This window comes from Anser brachyrhynchus (assembly GCF_964034855.1).
Source record: "Anser brachyrhynchus genome assembly, chromosome: 4".
NCBI lineage: Eukaryota > Metazoa > Chordata > Aves > Anseriformes > Anatidae > Anser > Anser brachyrhynchus.
The window spans coordinates 64,836,754-64,857,497 of NC_137698.1; the positions used below are offsets into that span (position 1 = coordinate 64,836,754).

Consider the following 20,744-nt stretch of genomic DNA (forward strand, 5'->3'; position numbering starts at 1 on the left):
TATAATTTACTGTTCCCAATATCTACACCGTGCATTGCCTTTCCTGTTCTCTTAGTTGCCTTGAGCACTACTGAACTTTACTGCCTTTAAGTAACGCTGTCTTAAAAAAATAGGAAAGAAACAAAAGAAAAAATACAATTTTTAAAATTATTTTCCTCTTATACTTCAAAATTCTCAAATATTTGCTTAAGCATTTTCACCAACAGATCTCATAATAATTTCCTTTTGAGAAAACTCCAGACTACACCAAAGAACTATTTTTTTCCTAGGAAGAATTTCTGGGATCAGCTTAACAATTTTCCAAAACTGAGAAACTGTTATGCAGAATTCCATGTAAGTAGGGTGACTATATGAGCAAATAGAAGATATTTTTCCCTTCCCACTGTAATTCCTCCTCCTTCCTGAATTTGCTACATTGATTATATAGTTATATGACCTCTGCTGCCATGAAATCTGACCAAAGTTAAAAAGAGATACTACACTAGAAAAAGTAGCAAATAGCTTTTCACTTGTCCACAGCATCACTCCACTATCTCCAAAATCAAATTAAATTGATGACTTTCTGATGTTCATTACAGTGAAACCTGATCAAAATGTATGCCCCTCCAAACAGCAACATTAATTATATGTAAAATATGTACTCCCAAATTATTATACTTACACAAAGCACCAAAGCTTTCTGTTTGCATACAAGTAACTAATATGTCTTGAAGGTCTGTCTAGCTTAAATCTGTGTGTTTAAGAAGTGTCCAAACAAATATCTTCTTTTAAAATTTCCTTTTCTTTTGGATATTAAAGTATAAAGGATGTCTTTCAGGATTTTGTGCCATTATAACAATATATTGTGTATCTACTGCACTGCAGATACTCCTAATTTTCTCCACTGGTAATAATTTGAATTCCATTAATTAAACAGGTTGTTTCCCCTCTGATATTTTTATGTCCATTTTGTATTTTCTTTTCTGTTCATGGTCTTGATTATTATTTGAAAATAAAATAAAAAAATAAAATAAAATAAAATAAAATAAAATAAAATAAAATAAAATAAAATAAAATAAAATAAAATAAAATAAAATAAAATAAAATAAATAAAATAAAGCCATGCAATTTATTATAAAGCAATATATGATCAAGCTTTGTAAGTTAATTCCAGAAAATCTAAGCAACTTTCCATTTAATATGGAAGTAGAACTTTAATTTTGGTTATGATCACAAGGAAGCTTAGACAAACTTGGTTATGAAGTTCAGACCTTGGAATTCCATACTTATTTGTTCCACACTTCCATACTTTTCCCATACTAATTAATTCTCCACAAACTATGAAGTAGCTATGTAAACTGAAGAAAAAGCTCTTGTGTGGTCATTTTTACAAGATTTCATTTTGTTAACTCCATCTTTCCCCAAAATGATGTTCTATCAGTATCCATTCTGCTTTAGCAATGGCTAGCAAATCTGAAATGGCAGACTTATGTGAAAATATATCCCATATTTTCAAATGTTACAACATGCATAGTGATTTTCTCCTAATTGTTCTACTTAGCTTGCAAGGTGATGTTACACAGATCAGATGACATATCATCAAAGAAAATGGTCAATCTTTTTGAAGGAGACTCAAAAGTATAAATTGTAATTAAACTTGAAATAAAAATTCAGTTCCATAATTTAAACATACTGCTAATTGCTTCTTACCTTACAAAAGGTTATATTCTTCTCTCTTCGGTTAATGCAAATTTCCATTAACAGAGAATACTAGGATTCCAAAGTGCTGGACAGAGCAAAAAGAATATAGACCTCTTTAAACTTAAGTACCTGCAAAATACCATTAACTGATGTAAAGTTGACAGTCAATTAGCCACTCATGTTTTAAGTGCTTTTAGTATTTGGAAGAAAAACATCTCAGCCATTAATTTTGAATTGAAAATAAGCTTCTGTTAGTTGATGCTAAACTTTTCCTGCCACAGTAGAAAGGTTTTTATAATGAACAATAAGGATTCTGAAAACAGCTATCATAAATTAGACTGGGACTATGTCACCTTTTCTTAAGAGTGCTTAACACATTGCATTCATACAAAGACTGGGTTTTCACTTTAATATAATCTTGCCAAATTTCAACAACTTGTCATGTAAGATTTTACTCCAAGTAGCTGCGTATGGCTCATCATTTTCTTACCCCTGAAAAATTCAGTAAAGTAGTTCAGTATATGGCTTTACAATGTTAAAGATGCATTTCAGCTTAGAATTACAGAGCATTTCATGTGTTCACACCACAGCTTTCATTGATTTCGCTTGCAGCTGTGTGTACTCTGCACCTGTGCAAATCAGACTCCAGAATTTCACATTGTGTGCCCAGAAAATGAGGAAAATATGCAATCCAACCACCTGTGAAAAGTTTAACAGTTTTATCCCCCAAAAGTTTTAAAAAATAAATAAATATGTAGAGCTTTCCATGCTTTTCTAGCAATGAGAAGCACTTATACGCGAGTTATTTGAGTATTATTCTGGGAGGACATGTGGGGTCTGTGCTTTAAGAAATGTGTTAAAGCCTCTACATTTACACTGGCTCCCAAAATGACCTCTGGATTATGTGACAAATCTCTATTTCCACCATAGCTATATTCGAAGAACCCCACAGCAGGTTACAATAGGCATGTTTACACTATGCTACAAAAACCAAGTTATGTGAATTTATCAATATTTTCAGCTGAAGGCTTAAAGCAGGTGAACCAGATCAGTATACCCCTACTAAACCCTTCTGCCAAAGGATTTATCCTACTTGCCATAACTGCCTCTGTCTGAGATTTTACAAGCATTACTGAGTTGGGATGTGTGACTCATTACAAAGTGAGAAAGTTGTGGTAACAGAACTTTATAATGGATAGACTTGGTCTCACTAGTGTAGTCATTTAAATGAGACTCGTTTTCTCCAAGGCTGCAAGCTTTTCTGTTTGTGATATACAGTTTCAAAGGATCAATGGAGTGTTTGCTTTGTGAAGAGAGGCAGCTTCTTTCTTTCTGATATTTCAGTTCAACTATTTCATCCATTTTTTTGTGATTACTCCATATAAGGCATCAGAACAAACAGATTTTAGCTTGTCTTGTGAATGACTTTCAGTTCTCATCACTATTTTGTCACAAGAATACATTAATTTGGTGCAATTTTCCATTTTTTTCATTTATTATTTTAGCTGAGAGAATAACAAGAACGCATGATTACTCATTGAAATCGCATGACATTGATGATGATAATACACATCATTTGCACAGAACCCCCAACATTGTAGCTGCAAAATAGTAACCCTCAGCTTCTATTTCTATTCCTTTTTTCTATTTCTATTCCTTTTTTTTTTGTTGTTGTTGTTCCAAAACATCAAGTGTTACAGCAGTTCACCACAGGAGACTGTACTATGTACAGGCAAAACACTACACAGAAAGATATTTTTCTATTTGCTGATAATGCAAGCTTTGTTCCTTGGTAGAAAATGCATTTCTCTTGATCTCATGTGTCAATTTAACATTCATTAGAGAGCCAGAAGAATTTATATATTGTCTCAGTGGTACGGTATAATATATCACTTGTTTCTTTGATTTTTATTTTGTTCCAAAACTATCTTAGTTAAACTTGACCAATACCCACTTGAAGTAATTTATGATGGTCTCAGAGGCACTGAACTTCTTAGCTCTAAAGCTTTGTTTAGTTGCTTGTCAGCTTCAGACATTAGGAATAGCTGAATTCAGTAGCCCAGCAGAGGCATGGCTGCACTGCCAAGTCCCCGTGTCCAGCCAGTAGTGCAGCTGTGTGTACTCCTAATAGCAATATATGTATACATATACACATGGCCAGCCGCACAGGTCAATACAAACAGAAAGCACCACGCATGCAAACACAAATGGTAAGAATGGCATCCTCCTATTCCCTTCTCTAGCTGATCAGGATAAATACTTATTAATAGAAATTTTGTATACATATACGTAGAGAGACACAACGCGGGTCCTGCCAGTAGCAGACACTCAGTCTATCCACTAGCTGTGCCTGGAACCCATGGTCTCCTCTAGGCCTCATGGTCTTACGCACTCACATGGGATGCACACACTCTGCTCTCTCCAGGTGCATGTGGAATAAAGAGCCCCTCATCCAGGAAAAATAGTTAGAGATGGAGTTTAATGAGAAGACAGGACAAACCATGGTGAGTTGAGGCAACTGTCAAACCTTTAGGGTCACTCCTCATCACCATGCATGGAAGCAGTTTAAGGCCTCTATGAATTAATTCAACAACAATTAAATCATAGGACAAAAAAGAGAAAACAGAATTTTGTGCTTGGAAGTAGATACAGATAAATCAAACAGTAACGTGATCATGACATTGTCATCAGCTTTGCTTCCTGGTATTTTCTGGTTAGTGACCATCATATTATCTTATCTTGTTTTCTGGCAGGTTTTCTCTAAGTGAACTCCAAATCATTGGCAGATCCTGTCACTGGCTTCCCCTCTCTGAAGTGAATACAGGCTAATATGACTTTATTGATTTTATGATTTTTTTTCCTAAGTAGAATTACACCACTAAGTGCATATTCTCTTCCAAAGCTTTCTACAATCTCCAGGCCTGATGACTGATTTACTTAAGGCAACTGCTCATATCTTAACTCCTGTCTCCTACAGGAATGCAGTTTTGTTTCACAGAAATACCCTTTTTTCACTCCATTTAAAGATGCCTTTGAAATGTTCCACTCTACCAGCAAGGCTTCACCAGTCTGAATGTGTTTTTATCTGTAAATCTGCTTAGTTACAGTTGCAGTGCATCTGCCAATTCTAGCAGATAGATGGATCTACCCAGATTGCATCTTCTCGTCATAAAATTAAGCACCTCACTATTCTTTTTTTTTTTTTTCAAAAAGCTGCATGTTCATCATGCAAACTCATAAATAAGGACAGTGAATATGCTTCCTTACCAGACCTTGAGATAGAGTACGCATGATGTTATAGAAAAAAAAAAAATCAGTTGGGCTTCCTGACCCTCAGAGATGGCCTGCTGAGATCTGGAAATATACTGGCAATTCTCTGAGGTAGTCTTGCAATGTAAAGAGGTTTTGCTGCTGGAATCCATCTCCACATTCATTGGGCTGTACATCACTGCATCCTTGCTGACTTTAGGGCAGTATTGCAGGCACAAGTGATGTGCAGTGGAAATCAGGCACGCAGATGTAACCCAGTTACTCACCTGTTTTAGTTCTTCATAGCATTGAAAAAAAAATTAGTTTCAATTTTAGAACACTGTTTTCTTTTAAAAAGCAGGTTTCTGTGTCATGGCCAAACTGTACTTTTTTTTTTTTTTAATTAGAACTGATTATGCAAAGTCACGCATTGCCAATTATGGAGAAAGATGTCCCAGAGGGAATAAAGCAGTATATACTAGAAAGAGGATTTTGCTAGTTTATTCTGTAACTATCTTTGTGGAGGATCCCTGCTGCTTTCTTTGAAACCCTTTACACTGATCAGTACTGGAGTCAGTGTGGGTTACTAAATAACCCCCTATTTTAATAACCCCCCTATTTTAATATTTCGGCTGTTCCAGAATGTGTGAGCATGAAGCAAGATTCCCCCAGTATCCTGCAGCTCAGAGAAAGCAGAAGATTGGGAGAATAAGTGTTTCTGTATTACTTCTGCCCAGACATTTCATTCCTATTTTGTTGGCACTGCCAGCATGACAGTACATTTCTGTGACTATTTCTGTGTTTGCAATGTAGATCCCTGTCTAATCACTACTGAAATGAAAACATCACTCCTTTTCATGCAGAATGCTGCACTGTCTTCAGGGAGATCCTATGAGGGTCAGGGATTAACTTTTTAATCTTTTGCCTCTGGTCTAACATTACTTATTATAGTAATCATTCAATTGCCTTGACAGAAGAGGAAGGTACATTCCACACAAATCTTACAGCCCTTTTCTGTGGAGAGAAGTGTTCTCTTTTTCTGCTAATATCAGAAAATGTGATCCATCCATCAAATTGTCAGACATTACCTACAAGGCAGATTGACAGATTTTGTTCAAATGAATTTTGGGAAAGCTGAATAAATCCTTTTAAAAAAAGATAGCGACAACTGCCCACAGCACCACTTGGACCAATTCCTAATCTGATGTAGCTATTTGAAGCTTTTCCTGAATTGTCTGGGGCAATATGGAAAGAGTTGAATTTGGCCATATCTATAGAAAATCGCTTGCTACTCTACTAACTTTGTCAATCTGGGGACAGAACAAAACTTTTCTCCTGCTGTGGTATATGCAGACTCCATTTGAACTAGATAACTGGTGGCAGGACACCTGATATTGCAGCTTTTATTATAAAGTCATGCTTAAATAATTAATAATTGCATTATTGCCTTAATAAACACTGAAGGTACAATAAAACTACAATTAAATGTGCTTTATGAGAAGAAAATTATAGTGTCTTTTAAGCTCTGTTGTTTACAGTTAGGCAATAATATTACTCTTCTGTGACACCTTTACAGCACTTTCAACCTTCAGCATTAAGCTACAGTATAGCCACTTCCAGATTGTTCGAGGTAGTTCTCCATCGTTAAGCAGAAAGTAGGATCAATATGTACAACTTAGTGCTCTGTAGGTAGGAAAGTTCTGCCTGTGAGCTTCTTGAATATCATGAAAAACATGAATTTGAGCTGATGTTGTAGACAAAACAACATAGAAGGAAGAGGAATGACTTCACCATAGGTAAAGACAAAGTTCTGCCATCCAGAGGATTCTGCCTCCAGATGAAGAGTCTTGAGGTGGTGGAGAGTAATCAGGTAGACAGCACTGGCTGAAGTAGAAATATCAGCACTGTTAAAAGAAGGACACAAGCATTTATCACACTAATCTAGAGCTTCCCATCATGCCTACAAGACATTACCCTCTCTGGTACTGCTGCCAAAGTTGTTTTCATCACAGGATATTTCTGATCAAATTCAAGTGGAGAGATGAAGTCTACTGGAACATGGTGATGAGCACCATTGATGAAAACTTGTGTAACACTGCTAATAGGTTTTCCAGCTTCTTCAAAATTGTCTGGTATGCTCTGTTTTGTTAAACAAAAACAACAACAACAACAAGAAAAAGTCTATGAATTATATGAATTACTCTTCATGTTTTTGGATAGTCTTGTATTTAAGATATCAGGATATCAGCACTGACCCTTATCTGATTCCTGACAGTTCTGCTAAGGATTGTTGACAAAGATTTAAAAGTCAAGTTTCCAATTTGTTGAGAGTTTAGAATTTTGATGACAAAAGAATTATTAGAGTTGCACTAGCCATTTTTATATACAAGGTATTCACACCTGACCTGGTGTTGCAGACTGCATGGTACAATATAAATACTTTTGCTAGCCCTCAGCAAGCTAAAACAAGCCCTGGGAAGTGAACAGTCCAACCATATTACCTTAGAACTCTAAACACCAATTAACCCTGCTTTTTAGCTCATATTTCTCTTCCCTACATTGTAGTTTATACTGCAGTTATGAACTTAATTAGATAATCTATCTGAATATGTCATGTTTCTATTTAAAATGACAACTTCTGTTAGGTAAGGTTATAAAAAAGTCATATATGTGGGAAATGTAATGACAAAATGTGGAATTTATTTTAGTTCGGAGTGATGGTGAGAGTTTATCATTTAAGAGGCAGATATAATTTTCTAGCAGAAGTTTGCTTTCTGTGTTGCACAACATTTGCTGCTGAGTCCTGTATTTCTCTTCTCCATATGCCAAGAATAAGGTCCTTTTGCATGATCATGTCACACTTGTTCAGTATATTTATGATTCATTCAGAATTGATGAACGGGTGTATGTTGTCACACTTTGTCTTTTCTGTTTCTAGTATTTCTCAAGTGCATAAACTAGACAGATTTGATGGGAGTTAGGAAGTTACTCAAGGTTAGAGTGGAAGCAATGCCTCCCAACCAAGATAAGAAAAAGGGAAAACTTAAGGGAATTTCACTCACATCTTATATGCACAGAAAGGGCAAGAAAAGTTAGGTAGCAAGTCTACATAGCTGGAGTTCACCTGCAGAATTTTTCATGACTTGCCCCAAATCTGTTCTCTGCACCAAGGAAGAACTTAACACTGCCTTCTGGTCCAGAGAATGCTCTTTTCTCCTGGAGTTTGCATTTTCACTGAACTCACTTGAGATCTTTGATCTATGCTTCCACTGTGTTTAATTGTTTTATGAAAAGGGACATATTCCCTATTACACAGATGTGGAAAGATAATTCCATGAGGAAAATAAATCATACAGATTGATTAGCAAAACTTGAACCTAGACTTGGTGCTCTTTTCCAATAAAACCTAGAAATGAACTAGCACTTTAATCCATGCATTCTGAATTACTTGTTAAAAGTTAAACACATCTCAGTTAAATGCTATTCACAAGAAGAAAGGTATTGGAACCCAGAAACATTTTCAATGTCATTTCCTGACACCTAGCATACAAACTATGTAATTAATCAGATTCGTGTTCCATAGAGCAGTCCTTGTGCAGAAGCATTTAGGTAGTGACAAAATATTAATGATGATAATCTCAAATTCATGAATTCTCTGAATTGATAATACTCTGAATGCTACCAAACTAGTGAAGAAGTACTGAACGACTTGGCTGAACTAGATGATCTTAGAGGTCTTTTCCAACCTAAATTATTTATATGATTCTATGACTTTCCCCTTCGCTTCGCTTCGCTTCGCTTCGCTTCGCTTCGCTTCGCTTCGCTTCCCTTCCCTTCCCTTCCCTTCCCTTCCCTTCCCTTCCCTTCCCTTCCCTTCCCTTCCCTTCCCTTCCCTTCCCTTCCCTTCCCTTCCCTTCCCTTCCCATCCTTTTTCAGTGCCACCCTAAATTGTCCTAAACTATGTTTCTTGTCATAGCTGAGACACCCTGTTCTGAATGCAGACTACAGATGATCATAAAAGGTCAGCTGCTGCATGGAGTGCAAAATTTTTTGCTTGTTGCACATTAACTTGCAGGTGTACAGACATATATAGTAAGAGAAATCAGTCAGATGCTTTTTTTTTTTTTTTTTTTTTGTGCTGAATATAGCCAAGTGTTTCTAAGTGGGAGTCAGTTACTGCACTGCTGAGCACCTTCCAGTTTCAGAAGTGCCAAAATCATCAGTATTTCTCTGTTTTCTCATGTGTCTCCATTGTTCAGCCTTAGTTGAGCTGATCAGAACCTTTCTAGCAAAATGAAAGTACACCAACATATTCATTGAAGCTGAAATGTTTCTATATCTCACACTTAGGACACTAGTCTAACATTTAGTGACAAAAGTAAAGTTTTTTTTTTCTTTTTTCGCTTTCTGTAGAGAAATGCTGGAACAAAGGTTTAGGAATTAAGCAGAACAGATGGCTTCCGTAACTAAGACCAGTTCTCTAAGCATCATGGGTTATAAATAAACATATTAAACAAAACTAGTTGGGTTTTGGAGCCAAAGACAGATACTTTCATGTATTTCCTTTCCTGTGTAAATGTTTTAAAGATTTTATTTTTGTTCCAGAACTGAAAAAAAAAAATATTTCAGAAGTTCTTGTGATACAAAATTTTCATCCTCCACAGTTTAGTGCATAGTGCCAGATACTTCCTGAGAATGTGTGCTTTAAGCTTTCTACATCAGTTGAATTAACTTTGACACATAACAATCTGCGGCTTTCAGAAATAACACCTAAAGAATAAATCTTTAACATTGGTCCAAATGTTTAAGAATTTGGAAGGGAGTAATTGCCGAGGTAATTTCACTCAGCGAGAGAACAGACTGAACTGCAGAAATTTCCTCTGCAACTCACAAAGCAGTCAAGGTATGCAGAATGTGAAGAAACACCTCACCTGTTTTCACTGCTGCATAAAATGAAGAGGCAATTGAAAAGGGTAATTTTAGTAAATCTCAGAAGATTAAATGGAGGCAATCATAGAATAAGTAGTTCTCCTTTGTATATAAAACACTAACAACAATCTGCTGTCAAAGATGTAATGTTTTCTTATGAACATACTTTGGTTCTAAGAGCTGACTAGTTTACTGAGAAGTCTGCAGATCAGCATCTCTGTGGCCCTCTGACAGCTGTAGCATTGAAAAAAAGTCTATAAAAGGGATCAGATGTAAATAAAGAAATGGGACTTACCCATGACCTTCCAGAGATATTGGAAAGTGTAAGGAAATATTACTTTAAGCCATAAATGTACAGTAGAGATAATGCCAAGAGAATTAAACAACCATCTGGTGTAATTATTCATGTTCTCTAAAAATAGTTTGCATGTGAATGTGGCACCATATTTCCCTATATAATTTAGAGGTTTGAGTCTAAAGGAAAATTGCAGAAAATGACAGGAAATAAAGGCAACTCTTTTTTTAATGCAGATTAATGCATACTCTTCTAGATAAGAAAGCATGGGAGGAAGTGCAGAGAGTGGATGGGAACTGGGAGTGAGAAGAGAGGAGTACTAGTGCTTTTAAGGCGAACATGCATGTGACAACCAAAACTCATTTGAAATCTTGCCTTCATGTGCTGGGGTTTTCTTGATGCTTTGTAAAACGGTTTCAGACTGTGCAGTTGTCAGGTGAGGAATTGTGTGAAGAGTACACAGTTTAGATACTGTTATATTCTAAATAAGTGATGTAAAGAAAAATATTTGTGATTGAAGTAGTTCAAATTTTGATGAAAGAGATTTTTATCATAAAAATAAATCATGGATCTTTGAGGAGGGGCAATTTGTTCATACAAAACCTCTTGCTGTCCATCCCGCGCTTCTAGGAGAGTCAGACAGTTAGAGAGCAGAACAGACCAAGCTATGTTTAAATACTGTATTCCAACAACTGCAATAAAATTAAATGAGTAGAAACCTGTCCAAGGATAAGCTGCAGATTTTTTTTCCCCACTCTTAATTACACATTTGTGTTCTGTCATATTAGGAAACAAAATACCCATTTAGAACATGGGCAGTACTCTGCAGTAGAAAATAATGCTGGGTAACTTGAGAAAAATACAGCAGAGGTATTTTTTTAATGATAATATGTGACTAATGCACATAAGTGATGAATTTACAGAGAAAGAATGTGGAATTATTCGTCTTTACTCATGTACTATGACCAGCATTACAGCAAACAAGGACATCAAAACGTCTGATGAAAACTAATGGGAATTCATTGCGAAATAAATACCTGCAGAACGTGTTGTTTGATGCATCATTTCCCAGGACTGCATACATGGAGGAGTCTATACATACCACTGTGTACTCTGAAAGCCAGGTTTCCTGTACAAATATGAATAACACTGATGTTAGTTAGCTATAACTCCCCCATATCAGAAGAAGGTACCACCTCTGTACATGGGGGGGAAAAAAAAAAAAAAAAGTGAAATGTTATCTCTTTAAAAAATGTTTGGAATGAATGCTACCACAGGTGCCAAGAATGGAAAGAAAAGGCCAGGATTGTCTCACAGCATTTTGGTGTAAAAAAGCATCATTTGCTCCAGGAGATGTATGCTTGATGTCAGTTCTCAATTTCCTCTTCTACTTTTCAGTTGCAATCTAAAGTTTTAGCAGTCTGGTTTTGATGATCCAAGAATCTTAGTCAATAGAGAACCATCATATTCCTTCTAAATCAATTAAATAGCAATTATAGCAGATTGGTAGCCTGATAATAGAGTCAGGAGAAGGAAGACCTTAGCATGTCAAAGTCATGCCTGTCTGCAAAACTCTCCAAATTTGTTTGACTGTCAGTACAATCTTTACTGGAAATGAAAGACTCAGAACTGACACAAAAATGGATAATAATAGTGCTTTTATGATTTATTTTCAGGAATTCAGGTTGCTGTAACTGTATCTCTACTCCCACTTATTTCAAGGCAATATTGTTGTACCTAGATACTCTTATTTTTGTCTCTTTGTTTTATTAAGGCAAGAATTCAAACTAATTAAAGAACTTCCATCTGTTTTTTGTCTTCTGTCAACGGCTTGGCTAAGACCAGTGTTCAGAAGACAGCATTTCTGTATGATAATGCAAAGTCTATTACACTCATATATAAAAATACTAAAATGAAGTTATTTCTTTCTTTTCTTCACTTTTTGCAATGTTTTGTATGATCTAATAAATATATTCATTAGATGCTGACAGTTTCATTTTAACATATAATGTATAAATTAGAAATATTTAGATAGAAAGTGTAAAATTGTTGCAGATGGCTCACATCTATTTCAGTAAAATTTGAAACAGTTTCTTCAGCCAACAGCATTCCTTCTTCTAGTACCAAACATTTGTTTTTAAGATATTATTATGTAAAAAAAAAAAAAAAAAAAGTTTATGAAAGCAATGTATGCTTTAGAAAAGATATGGTGCTGTGTCAAAAGTAATGTCAGGGCATTATGTTGGAAGAATAAAAAGCAATGCAGAGGTGTGTGTTATCTGAGCAATAAAACAAAGCAGTAAACAGCATTCTTGCCATATCTCCTTTTTTTTTTTTTTTTTTTTTTTTTTTTAGAAAAAAGCCTACTTAGGTTAAAGCTATGAAAACATATATATATTAAATATCTTCTTTAGAGACTTAAAGGCAGCCAATAATGGTGAAAAATAATGGTGGAAAAATGTTTTAAATAAACTCATGTTTGTTTTCTGCTAACTCCTGTTCCAAATCTTTTTACTAATCATGACTTTCTCTTGAAATGCTTAAGGTTACAACCCCCTTTTTAGAGCCGTAATTTTATATACTCTTTACTTTAATAAGTCTGTAAATAACATCTTCCAGATACCTGCACAGGATGACTAGTAAGTTATTCCATGTACCCAAAAAAATAAAATGACCTTGGTGGGTTCCTTACTGGGAACAATAGTCATTTGAGCATATGCTATTTATGTTAATTGGGGAAGCTGTTATCTGACAATACTTACACCATTTCTGTGCCAAATTAAAAAACACAAGAGCTTTTTCTCCAAGAGCTATTAATAATGTTGGAATGGCTGCTTAAATTTAAGGACACTTTTCAAAAATAACTTATGTTTAGAAACTCTATTTTGAGCATGGAGAAGCTTCATAAGCGAGATTTGAATCAGAATTGAAACACTTATTGCTTGCTGAAACCAAAGAACATAACAGAAAGTGGGTCAAACAGAAGTCAATCTAAAAGTCAAAAGGTGTTGAGAACTTTTTACCACAAAGGCAGTTAATCATCAAACTGGCAAAATTACAGCCCTGCATGTGTAATATCAGACCCCCTTCATGATGCGAAGCTGCTAACAAGAGAGATCTGAGCTAATAAAAGAACAGCAGCTAATTTTGAATCCAGCCAAGCCTGAAGGAGGCATATTTTCCTTCTTCCATGAAACTATTGAAACGGTGGGGTGCTATAAAAGCTAGCTGCAGCAAACAAGCAGTAACAGATGCCACTCCCTTTCTTGGCTTTACAAAACTCCTCTCAGCTTCCCACTATAAAAGAAGAAAAAAAAAAAGAAAAAAAAAAGAACTAAAAAAACTAGCTATGACACAGCATGCAGGCTAAAATTCAGCTCAGAAGCAAGTGTCTGTGTCACACGCTATCTGCAGTACAGTGACCTCACTGAGATTATATCCATATGGATGAGATGAGACAAAGTTACTAATTATTGCAACAAGCGGCAATTTTATTTTCATTTGAAGTGATCACAATTGAAACTAAAATAACACCAACATTTTAAATAATAATAGGTTTTCCAGTAAAAACAAGCAAACAAACAAATGAAAAGTCCTATGTATCTAGAATAAATATATGAAATAAAAGCAGTAAACAGGAGAAGAATAACTCAATTTGAATGAAGAATTCTCCATATACATCTTTTTGCCTACATAATGTATTGTTCTTGAATTATTTTCCTGAATAAGGGACAGGTCATATAAAGAATTTAGGCAACCATTCTCAATCTCTGTCAAATACACTGGAAAGCACCTTCTCATAAGTATCTAGGCTCTCTATATTGTCCTCCTAATAGGAGTGCAACACCCTCAATATGCTATCTAAAAGAGACAGCATGCTAATAATTGCTTCATACTGCCCAGCAGAAAAATGATAGGGACATTGAGGTCTTCATTCTCCATCTTTATTGTACCGGTGCACCTGCAAGTGTTTCTGTGCATAATCATTTTTCCAAAGAACCAATGTTGGTGGTTATGCCACTATTCCCCTTTGATACAATTGTAGGGGGAGCAAGAGACTTGAATTTTTTGAAGAAGAGTAAAAACTGGGACCTGTCCTTGCCACAGACAGAGATTAAGGTCTCAGAGTTTAATTCCATCCTTTCAGTAGTTTCATGATTTGGATGGATTTTTAATGCACTTCACTGTCATTATTTGGAAATCATTAAAATGGCAACCTGTTTCAATGCTCCATGGTGCTTAGCTGTAGCTCACCAAGGCAACTGCACTTGCAAAGTGACATGTTTTCATCTTGCTCTAACAGTTGCCTCATTCATTGGTTGCATAAACCATTTTGCAGGTTGGTCTCTTCCTGAAAAAGGAAGGTACCGTAGCAGGAGAAGCTCAAGCTACCTGCCTCATGGATGATGTACAGCCTGCCCAGAGGGTGCACTCATAGTATTTCACTGAGTCCAGCTTCTGAGACTGTGGTGAGCTGCACTCTCACTGACAACAACAAAGTAGTGTGTTTTATCATACAAAGGCTGCTGAACGAAATGACAGCCATTGAAGAGTAGTAAAACTCAGACATGTTTTAATTACAATTTTCTAGGGAAAGATCATGTTGTTCTCCAGTTTGCCATGGGCATATATCCTCCAGTACACACAATATAAAAGACAAGTAGTACTATTATTTCTTCTATGAGATCATAGTAAATCAGAATTTTGCAGTACTCAAAGCATATTATGTGTTAAATTATATCTCCTCCCTTAATTTCAAAAGCTCATTAAGTGTTTACTTACATAACGCTGTCTGTGCTAGATTACAGATGCAGTCTTTTGAACTAACAATACTGTCAATTATGTTACCTAAACAGCTGAAAATACGTTATGGAGAAAATCCACAGATGTCCATAAAAGCCTGAAGGAGAAGTAACATTATGTTTTAAATACCATAATCTTTGTGTACAGATAGAATTAGATGGCTCAGCTACATGTCACCAGCCTAGTAACTAAAACGTCAGCTAGTAGTGACTGAGGCACTAACCAAAAATACGGATGGGCCTGGATTCATCCTGCCTAGCTCTAGTGACTTAAGTGAGACATTTAAGTTAGGAAATTAGATGTAATAAGTTATCTCTACAGTTAATGGAAAGAAGTCAGCAATTCAGAGTTGTGGCTGGCTGTTTCACCATTGAGAGGTGCCAACCTTCTTCCATCAGTTCCTGAGGAGAAGAAACCCAAGTGACTAAGCTATAAATGTGGCTGCTTTGTGGAATGCAAACACCTCTGCCAAACTGAGTGATGAAAAAAAAAACACTACATAAATCAAAAGGGCCCCAAACTAAACAAAGTTCAGTTGTTGATCACATAGAGACACATCACTTTACCAGCTAAAATGAATTCATCATATGCTTAAACCATTTGGGTTTAAAAATCTGAGAGATCAAGTGTTTAGGAGCTTTGAAGAGCCTATGCAGCAACTGTGGTCAGGCCACATAAAACATTTGCTATGACCACAAAAAGCTCTGAAGAGATAGCTGAGGAGGATGCATTAGGACGGTTTGTACCTTTTGTATAAAGGCCTTGTGATTGACTGCAATGATTATTTCAGGTATCACTTTGCATAGCTAGCAATGATTTGGTAAATGACATCACAATCTGTAGAAAGTTTTTAGGGCTAGTTTGCAAGAGAAGACTGCTGTTACTGGGCTGTCCACTATTTTATGACTGTGAGATTTGGACAGCTTATTCCTGATTTATCAGGTACCTCTGTCGCTGCCTCAGTGGTCTCAGGGGTGAATACCTGACACTGGAAAACAAGACATTATTGTCGTCTGGTGCTGCAAACTGCTGCTCTTGAAATCATAGTGCTCAAAGTTCAGCTGAGAGTGTGTGGTCACACAGTTCATGTAGACAGTGAGAAAATTTGCATGGATTTTGCAGATCTCTGAATAGAAATTCACTTAAGTGGTGTACAGACACATCATTAAAATAACTTTTTGCTAGTTTTAACTTTTAACAGCTTTGACTTAACACTCCCATTGCCCAGTGTGGACTTTGATGAGACAGACAGTTTGTTAGTTCTGAAAAACTTTGGGGATACGTGTAATGCTAAAATAATGCAGAAGGCAGAGTTCAGCTTAGTACATAGAGAGACAAAGTAGACTATCTCATGGGCACACTGTCTTGAACTCATAGCTTTTGTCTGGCTCAGTGTGTAGGCAGGCCCTATTGATTTCAGTATGTAATATACCAGGTGGACTTAACTGTTGTAGAAAGAGCACACAATTCAGAGGCTATGGAAACAGTAAACAAAGGGAACACAAAGGGGTTCATCAGTGATCTGATAGTGTCCCTCCGTGGAGCTCTACTCCCTGCCCCAAAGATTGTTTATGCATATTTGCCCTGAAGTATCCACAAATAAAATATATACACAGTATGAGAACTGGCCCCTTCCCAGGCACCACTGATTGTTACAGGGCTCTGAGTTGTATTCCCAGTTGTTGACTCTCTTTTTCCTCTCTGACCCCCTTTGTTTTGCTTTTCTGTTTGCACAGTGGCACACCTTCAACTGAAAGGTGAAGAAAAAATTCCTTTCAGACTTGCCTTAAACCAGGAAGTGAAGGCACAACTTCTGGAATATGCAAAAGGTAGGTTTGATCCTTCCCAAGATGAAAAGGGCAGGCGCCAGTGTTGTACTTCCTCTGAAATTTATCTTTTTTTTTTTTTTAAAAAAAAAAAGGTGGATAGCAACACTGATACCTTCTCTTTCAGTTGAATTTTTAGAGAACTAGAAGACCAAACCCAAAGAGGCAACAGGAGCACTGAAGTCTTTCAGGTTGTGACAGCTAATCTTTCATGAGCACCAGCCTCAGAGGTTTTCTTAGCTGCTGAAAGCTGGAAGAAGAGTACAAATTTCTCTCCTTCAGCCTTTCCTTATAGCTGGCTGAGGCATCCTCAGTTACACACGTTGGATGAAATTTCACAAAACCAGCTCATGGCTGTAGATCCCAGCCAGCATTCTAACTTTTTCCATCCACAATGCCCAGAACAGACAGTTTCTGGAATATGTCAAATCTAGCTGTAACTGCCTAAGAACTTGCTGCCCTGAGATGTCTGATCTCCCTTTTCTTGGTAATTCAGTTATCCCTGTAGCAGTGTGGCAGAATCACAACTACAGGCCACTGCTTTTATGTGATGTTAGTGGTTTTTTATAGCTCTTCTTCACGGTTTAAGCTAACATGCTGAAATTGGGAATGGAGCAGTGAAGTTCAAATTTAAGCTCTATACTGCTGCCTCTACCCTTGGGACAGTAACCACAGCTGAGAGGGAAGAGGGAAGTATCTTCACACACAACACTCATATGCACTTTCGGTGCATGGACTCTGCTGCTGTAGCACCTGAAAATCCATCTTCCTACAGCTTAGTACATTTTCCTTTAACTGATTTTAAATGAAAGAAAATAAAAGATTCCACCATCATAAAGTCCTAGTTGACCTGCATGTCCAGGAGGTTGTCAAGTGCTAGATGTTCACAGGTTAATAATCATATAGTACTATGTTTCTTGGACTGTACAGTCAGCACATTTAGAGAACACTGTTAGAAGATGATGTGCTGTACTGGGATCTTGCTTTTACCTTGGGCCTCCTCCTCAGTTGTGCTTTTATTGCCACAGCTTTTGGCCTGAGCTGCTGCTGCCAGTTAGGAAAGGAAAATTCCACAATGGAGATAAAGCAGAGCTCTGTTAGAGAGTAAGAAAAATAACAGCTTTGATTGTTGTTATTGGAGATAAATTGTTGAGCTGGAATACCCTGCTGCTTTCCACAGAATCAGATTAAAAGAAAGATCATCTGGCTAAACAGTACTAGACTGGCGACTTTTGAGTAGATGGTGTTGATTTGATTCTGTTAAAAGTCACTCAAGAGAATAGAAACGTCAGATAAGACAGAAAAGCGACAAGTGCTTGTAATGACTTGCTTCTTCATTTCTGAGTGGTTTGAGCTTAAAAGTCACAAACTGTTAAACTTCCAGGTGCCTTTTCAAGACAATTTATTTTCCCTGAATTTAACATAAATTGTAGAAGACAAGGAGTTCTCAGTATGCAAAGCCAGTGAAAGAAGTGTGCTATGGTTGTAAACATGGGGTTTATTAAAAAAGTAATGGACTACAGTTAAAATAAAAAGCATATCCTTCTTGCTTACAATATATAACCTCTCTGCTAGCCGGGTATCTCACCCCTCCCAGTGCAATTCTACTTCAGCAAGACTATTCAGGAAATAACAGCACTGAAAAAAAGAAAGTGATGTATTTGTCCGTGAGTCATATAAAATGTAATTTTGGCTTCAACATCTGAAGCTCTTAGACACTTAAAAACCCTCTGAAGCATTATGGTGGCATCAGGAACCTGGCACAGAAACCTGAGCAGAGATTTTCTGAGACTGCTTCTCTAAACACGCTAAAGATTGAGGGCTTGGTGAACGATTAGGGGATTATTGATCATGGCTCAAATCTGCAGCAGTATGTAGGTGCCAAACCCCCATTAAGTAAGATTCAAGTAAAGAGCCCAAATACCTTTACAGATCTGAGACCATATTCTTATACAGTGAACCCCACCTTATGTTACTTGCTTCCACACTATTTTTTAAACAGAGCTTAATGTTTGTCTCAGACAGAATTTCACAAACACAGTGTTCCTAGAATGACATCAACTTTGTCATTTTATTTATTTATGTGTGCTTTCAGTTCTTTTTAAAGTCATGCAGAGCACCCGAGTGGTCACAGACAAAAAAATAATAATAAAAAATGGTAAGCCTGGGTGTATATTTCCCTGTTAGCTGAGCTCTGCATATCCCAGAGCCAGAGAGGGGTTTCCTTTGCATCTCCTCGCGGCTGGGTTGGACTGGCCCCTGCAGCACCGATTCTGCTGCATGGCTGGAGGAGCAAACACAGTGCTGGCAGCGAGTGTTTGCTACCTTCTCCCTGGGAAAGGCTGCAGTGGGTAATCCTGGGAGTGCACTGAGTTTGAGAGCATATTGCACCACTGAACTGGGGATCAAACCACTATTTTACATTGAATAATGTACTACTTAATGTCCGTGCTAATAGTGATCACTTAATTAATTGTAATATTTTAATCCTTCGATATTAGCACAGATTTAAGAACCTATGTGGGAACAACGCAGCTAGGAAAACAGTGTTGCATAAAACTTAGAGGAGTAGCAGAATAATCCCCTGAAGCTGATTCGGCAGGCATTTGATTTCAGAACAAGCTTTGGCAGGCAGCTCATGCACCTAATAATCCCAAAACAGTATGTCCTATTCCATTAAAGGGTGCCTCCTGCCATCAGAGGAACTTGCAATACTAAGCACTGGAGGAACTGAACTTTCATTGGGGAAACTAAACCTTGTCTGAAAAGTAAAAATTTCACTGCTCAGCTATATCAAGCCACAGAGCCAGTTTCTGCAGGTGTGGGCTACAAATCCCTGCTTATTCAGGAAACATCTCATCCTGCTTGGTATATTCATTTAGAAAGTCCTGAAATATTATTTCCTTTTCTAAGTCTTTGGAACAGCCAACAAAAAATAATCACCAGTTCTTTTTAGCCTTGTCTCAGCATAATGACAATAGCTTTTCAACAATAAAATGTTAGTGGTAACTGCAACTGAAGATAATGTGCTCAAAAATATTTCAGTTTGCTTTATAAGGAAAACAAAAAATCATAAAACTTTGAAGGGCATGACAAATTTCTTTCTAATTTAGTTATAGATGCAACTTCATTTGGTAATAAAAGGACAACTGTATCTCCCTGAAGTGAAACAGGGTGTTTTTTTCAGATTTTTTTTTTCAGATTTGCAGTGTTTTCAGTAGTCATTTCTGGCAATACTATATCTGCTATCTTTACCATTCTTTTTTTGAACTCTTATGTAGTGAAATTATTTATTTATTTATTTGTTTTACAGAAAGCAGTAAGAAAATATAAGCAGTAAGACAATATGAATACTTGCTACTGAAAACTGGTTGAAGAAAGCCTCAGTAAAAATATTAACAAAGCAGAAGATATCAATGCACAAAAAATATATATATATAAATTATTATATAAATAAAATTATATATATTATATATCATATCATATTATATTATATATAAGTATTATAAATTATTACATAAAATATAGGAAATGTTGACAATGGCAAAATATTTTGGAGTTTTGTAAAGGACTTTCTTCAAGGAATAATAATAGTTATACACAAAATGTTTTTCTATAGTGTTCCTGATGATACACCTATTTGAGATTATCAAATAAATATTTCCTATGCCACAAAAGACTTATAGGAAATTTATCCCCAAATGAAACAAAACTCCTGCTGGCAAAAATAATAGTGAGATGGTATGAGAGTAGTAAGTCTATAAATTTCTTAAGGAATACAAAAAAAAAAATCATTATCCCTCCATAGAACATCCTTAAAGAAAATGTTTGTGGGCAGGGACAATACCATTTATTCAACTAATTAAGAAGAAAAAGATGACAAGTTTTTCTGCTCATGTTCCCTTCTTCGTGTCTGTAAAAGCAATAACAAATTTCTTAGCCAAGTATAATCCTGAAGAATA

At 36.3% G+C, this 20,744-nt stretch overlaps 1 long non-coding RNA gene across 1 annotated transcript in view; it reads right to left on the reverse strand.

Moving 5' to 3' along the window:
* The window catches only part of LOC308194808, a 113,049-nt gene that overhangs the window by 10,101 nt on the left and 82,204 nt on the right, over nt 1-20,744 (reverse strand). Inside the window, exons 7-8 of the long non-coding RNA XR_013950881.1 lie at nt 11,191-11,282; nt 1,690-7,068 (exon numbers count right to left, since the gene is read on the reverse strand). This is a non-coding gene — a long non-coding RNA (uncharacterized lncRNA). The remainder of the gene's footprint in view (nt 1-1,689; nt 7,069-11,190; nt 11,283-20,744) is intronic.